Raw genomic sequence first — 6,224 nt, forward strand, 5'->3', positions numbered from 1 at the left:
CATTAGTCAGGACTTTACTTTGTCAATTAAGAGTTCTAAGAGAGGACATCTAGTCCTTGTTCCTGATAATAGGAATAATTCATTTAGTCTCTCACCACTGTAATGTTAGCAATTTTCCCATATATACCCTTTTTATTAAGCTAAAGAAGCTCCTGTTTATTCCTATTTTTTGAGCTTTTATTTGAATGATTGATAATTATTTTCAAATGAATTTTCTGCTTCAATTTATATGGTCATATTTTTTCTTCTTTTTCAGTCTATGAATATGATGCATTACCTAAACCAATTCACAAAAGTTGAATGTCTGGCATTTCTGGCACTAATCTCCCTGATGATAATATACTGTCTTTTTACTGGATATTGGTGGATGATATTATGCTAAATATATTTTGAAATATATTTGTCTTTAGTTTTCTTTTCTTGTAATATATTTGTCTGATTTTGGTATTAGGGTAATGCTGGTCTCATCAAATGAGCTAATATGTTCTCCCACTGTGCTATCTTAAGAAATATAGTGAAAATGGGGAACTATTTCTTACTTAAAGAATTCACAAGTAAAACCATCTATTCCTTGTGCTCTCTTTATTAAAAAGGTTCTAATTATTAAGACAATTTTTTTTTATCTGGAGTCTTGGTCTGTCACCAGGCTGGAGTGCAGTGGAGCGATCTCGGCTCAGTCTGCCTCCCAGGTGCAAGCAATTCCCCTGCCTCAGCCTCCCGAGTAGCTGGGCTTACAGACATGCGCCACCATGCCTGGCTAATTTTTTTTTCTTTTTTCTTTTTTTTTTGTATTTTAGTAGACATGGGGTTTCACCACATTGACCAGGATGGTCTCGATCTCCTAACTTCGTGATCCACCGGCCTTAGCCTCCCAAAGTGCTGGGATTGCAGGCATGAGCCACTGCACCAGGACGACAATTTTTAATACATGTAGGGTTACTCAGGTTAATACATTTTTCCTTGTGTGAGTTTTGGTACTTGTGATTTTTAAGTAATTTATTTTATATAAGTTACCATATTTGTGGACATAGAGTTTTTCACAGTATGCCCTTAGTATCCTGTTAATACTCACAAGATCAGTAGTGACTTCTCTTTCTTTTCTGATGTTGGTTATTTGTTTATTCTTTTTATTGGCTCTCCTACCTAGACATTTTCAAATAACCATATTTTGGGTTGTTTTTCACTGTAATTTTTATCCTTGTTTTTTTATAGGTAAGATTTTTTTCCCCTCTGGCTTTTTTTTAAAAAAAGATTCTGTATTTTTCTTTTATTTTCTGAAGTTTGAATACGTATGTGTGTGCTTGTGTGTATGTGTGTTTTAAGTGTTTATCTTATTTGGTGCTTTTGAGCTCCTTGAATCTGTGGGCATTGGGGGAGGAATCCTTCATTAATTTTGGAAGTTCCTGGCCATTATTATTTAAAATATTTACTGTGCTTCATCCTTTTTTTTTTAATCTTTCCAGTATCCCAATTACGAGTATTTATGTCTTTTAATACTATCAGATGGTTCTTGAATGTTCTTTCTGATTTTGGATTTCATTTTCATTTCTTTTTTCTCTTTGCATTTCACTTGAAGGTTTCTTTCTTTTTTTTTCAACTTTTGTTTTAGGTTGAGAGGATACATGTGCAGGTTTGTAACATGGGTAAATTGCATATCGCTGAGGTTTGGCATATGAATGATCCTGTCACTCCAGTAGTGAGCATAGTAACCTGATAATGTATTTTTTCAGCCCTTGCCCCCTTATCACCCTTCCCCTGTTAATCGTCTCCAGTGTCTGTTGTTCCTATTTTTCTGTCCATGCGTACTCAATGTTTAGCTACCACTTATAAGTGAGAACACATGATATTTGGTTTTCTCTTCTTGTGCTCATTTTCTTAGGATAATGGCCTCCAACTCTACTCATGCTGTTGCAAAGGACGTAAGTTAATTCTTTTTTATGGTTGCATATGTACCATGGTGTATATGTACTACATTTCCTTTACCCAGTCCACCATCGATGGGCATCTAGGTTGATTCCATCTCTTTGGTGTTGTGAATAGTGCTGTGATGAACATACAAGTACATATGTCTTTTTGGTGAAATGAATTATTTTTGGGGGGGTATATACCCAGTAATGGAGTTACTGAGTCATTCTATTTTAAGTTCTTTGGGACATTTCCACATTGCTTTCCACAGTGGCTGACCTAATATACATTCCCATCAATGGTGTATAAGTATACCCCTTTCTCTGCAACCTCACAAGCATGTGGGTTTTTTTTGACTTTTTAATAATAGCTATTCTAACCAATGCGAGATGATATCTCATAGTGATATTGATTTCATTTCTCTAACGATTAGTCATGTTGAGCACTTTTTCATATGTTTCTTGGCCATTTGTATGTTTTCTTTTAAGAAGTGTTCATGTTCTTTGTTCATTTTAATGGGTTTGTTTGTCTTTTGCTTATTGATTTAAGTTCGTTATAGATTCTGGATATTAGACTTTTGTCGGATGCATATGTTTTCAATATTTTTTCTCATTCTTGTAGGTTGTCTGTTTACTCTGTTGATAGTTTCTTTCACTGAGCAGAAGCTCTTTTGTTTAATTAGGTGCTACTTGTCAACTTTTATTTTTGTTGCAATTGCTTTTGGGGATTTAGACATAAATTATTTGCCAAGGACTACGTCCAGAATGGTATTTGTAGGTTTTCTTTTAGGGTTTTCATAGTTATAGATCTTGTATTTTAGTTTTAATCCATCTTGAGTTGATTTTTGTATATAGTGAAAGCAAAGGGTCCAGTTTTGATCTTTTGTATAGAGCTAGCCAGTGAGCCCAGCGCTATGTTATTAAATAGTGAATCCTTTCCCCATTGCTTATTATTGTTGACTTTGTTGAAGATCAGATGATAATGATTACAGATGATTAGGTGTGTAGCTTTATTCCTGGGCTCTCTATCCAGTTCCATTGGTCTATATATCACTTTTTGTACCTGTAATATGTTGTTTTGATTACTGTAGCCTTACAACATAGTTTGAAGTATGACCATGTGATGCCTCCAGCTTTGTTATTATTGTTAAGGGTTACTTTGGTTATTTGGGCTCTTTTTGGTTACATGTGAATTTTAGAATACTTTTTGATATTGTGTGACTCTGTGTCCACACCCAAATAGCTTGTAACTCCCATAAGTCCCATGTGTTGTGGGAGGGAGCCGGTGGGAGATGACTGAATTATGGGGGTGGCTCTTTCCTGTGCTATTCTCATGATAGTGAGATCTGTTGATTTTAAAAACAGGAGTTGCCCTTTACAAGCTCTCTTTTTGCCTGCTGCCATCCACATAAGATGTGACTTCCTCCTTGCCTTCTGCCATGATTGTGAGGCTCCATAGCCATGTGGAACTGTAAGTCCAGTAAATCTCTTTCTTTTATAAATTGCCCAGTCTTAGGTATTTATTTATGAGAAGCAGGAAAACAAACTATTACACTTTTTTTTTCTATTTCTGTAAAAATGATGTTGATAGTTTGATAGGAATAGCATTGACTCTGTAGATTGCTTTGGGACATATGGCCATGTTAAAGATACTAATTCATCTGAACTGTGAGCGTCAAACGTTTTTCATTTGTTTGTGTCATCTTTGATTGTTTTCAGCAGTGTTTTGTAGTTGTCCTTGTAGATATCCTTTACCTCCTTGGTTAGATATATTCCAAAGTATTTTGTTTGTGTGTGGCTATTGTAAATAGGATTGAATTCTTGAATTGGCTTTCATTTGAATGTTATTGGTGTACAGTAATGCTACTTGTTTTTCTATATTTATTTTGTATCCTTAAACTTTACTGAAGTTGCTTATCAGCTCTAGGAACCTTTTGGGGGAGTCTTTAGGGTTTTCTAGGTATAGAATCCTATTACCAACAAAGAGAGAGAGTTTGGCTTCCTCTCTTTCTATTTAGATGCCTTTTATTTATTTCTCTTGCCTGGTTGCTCTGGCCAGGACTTCCAGTACTATGTTGAAAGGAGTGGTGAGAGTGGGCGTCCTTATTATCTTGTTCCAGTTCTCAAGGTTAATGCTTCCAGCTTTTGCCCATTCAATACGATGTTGGCTGTGGGTTTGCCTTAGATGGCAGTAATTATTTTGAGGTATGTCTCTTCGATGTCTAGTTTGTTGAGGGTTTTCATTGTGGAAGGAGACTAGTTTTATTGAAAATTTTTTCTGTCTATTGAGATGATCACATATTTTTTTAATTCTGTTTATGTGGTGAATCACATTTATTGATTTGTACATTTTGAAAAAGCCCTGTATCTGGGAAATAAAGCCAATTTGATCTTGGTGAATTAACTTTTTGCTGTGCTGCTGGATTGATTTTGCTACTATTTTGTTGGGTAATTTTGCATCTATCTCCATCAGGGATATTGGCCTGTAGTTTTCTTTTGTAGTTGTTGTTTCTTTGCCAGATTTTGGTATCAGAGTGACGCTGGCTTCATAGAATGATTTAGGGAGAAGTCCCTCTTACTCAGTTTTTTGGAATAGTTTCAGTAGGAGTTGTATTAATTCTTCTTTCTATGTCTAGTAAACTTTGGCTATGAACCCATTTGGTCCAGGGCTTTTCTTTGCTGGTGTGTTTTGAATTACTGATACAGTTTCAGAACTCATTATTGATACGTTCAAGGTTTCAGTTTCTTTGTGATTCTGTCTTGGGAAGTTGTATGTTTCCGAGAATTTATCCATTTTTCTATAGGTTTTCTAGTTTGTGTACATAGAGGTATTCATAATAGTTGCAGATGATTTTTTTGTATTGCTGTGGAATCGAGTGTAATGTTACCTCTGTTGTTTCTGATTGTGCTTATTTTATCTCCTCCATTGTTTTTTCTTTGTTGATCTTGCTACTGGTCTATTTATCTTGTTTATCCTTTCAAAGAACAAGCTTTTGGTTTTGTTGATCCTTTGTATGGGTTTTTGGGTCTTGATTTCATTCAGTTCTGCTCTGATTACTTTTTTTTTTCTATTAACTTTGGGGTTAGTTTGTTACCTTTTCTTAGTTCCTCTAGGTGCAATGTTAGATTATTAATTTCAGATTTTTCTAACTTTTTGATTTAGGCATTTAGCATTATAAACTTTTCCTCTTAACACTACTTTGGATATATCTCAGAGATTTTGCTATGTTGTGTTTTGTTTTCATTTATGTTAAAGAATTTTTAAATTTTGGCCTTAATTTTCTTGTTTACCCAAAAGTCATTCAGGAGCAAGTTATTTAATTTCCATGTAATTGTGTGGTTTTGAGAGATATTCTTGGTACTGATTTATATTTTTATTTTACTGTGACATGAAAGTACCGTTGGTATGATTTCAATTTTTAAGACACTTACTTACACTTGCTTTATGGCTGAGCACATGGTCAATATTAGAGTATGTTCCATGTACAGATGAGAAGAATGTGTATTCTGTGGTTGATGGGTGGAGTGTTCTGTAGCTGTTTATTAGTTTATAGGTCCAATTGGTTGTGTCAAATTTAAGTTCAGAATTTCTTTGTTAGTTTCTACCTCAATAACCAGTGTAATACTGGCAGTGGGGTGTTGAAGTCCCCTACTATTATTGTATGGTGGCCTAGGCCTTTTTTTAATGTCTAGAAGTACTTGTTTTAAGAATCTGGGTGCTTCAATGTTGGGTGCATATATATTTAAAATAGTTAAGTCATCTTGTTGAGTCGAACCCTTTATTATACAGTGCCTTTCTTTGTCCTTTTTTATTGTTGTTGGTTTAAAAAAATTTTATCTGACATAATAATACTGACCCCTGCTCTTTTTTGCTGTTCATATTATTGATCTTTACTTTGACTCTATGAATATTGTTATGTGTAAAATGGATCTCTGGAAAACAGAAGATGTCTTATTTTTTATCCAACTTGAAAAATATGGAATGCTTCCCAAATTTGCTTGACACCTTTATGCAGGGCCGTGCTACCCTTCTGTGTACCTTCCAATTTTAGTGTATATTCTGCTAAAGCAAGCACCAATTGTAAGCTTTCTATTTACTTACCCAGTTCACTGATTCGTTCCTCAGCTATGTCAAAAGTCTAGCAAAGAGTTTTTTTTTTTTTTTTAATTTCTGTTATGGTGTTTAGTATTTCTCGCATTTTTTAAAAGATTTTTATCTCTGCTTCCATTACCATCTGTTTTTGAATGTTGTCTACCTTTTTCGTTAGGGACATTAACATATTAACCATAGCTGTCTTAAATTCTCTGATGATTCAAATG

At 34.5% G+C, this 6,224-nt stretch overlaps 1 pseudogene; it reads right to left on the reverse strand.

The window, feature by feature from the left end:
• Window positions 1-5,875: 5,875 nt before the first annotated feature.
• On the reverse strand, window positions 5,876-5,976 carry LOC135271109 (U6 spliceosomal RNA; annotated as a pseudogene).
• Window positions 5,977-6,224: the final 248 nt, after the last annotated feature.

Source organism: Aotus nancymaae, unplaced genomic scaffold, assembly GCF_030222135.1.
Source record: "Aotus nancymaae isolate 86718 unplaced genomic scaffold, 86718_ANA_hifiasm-v0.15.2.pri h1tg000075l, whole genome shotgun sequence".
NCBI lineage: Eukaryota > Metazoa > Chordata > Mammalia > Primates > Aotidae > Aotus > Aotus nancymaae.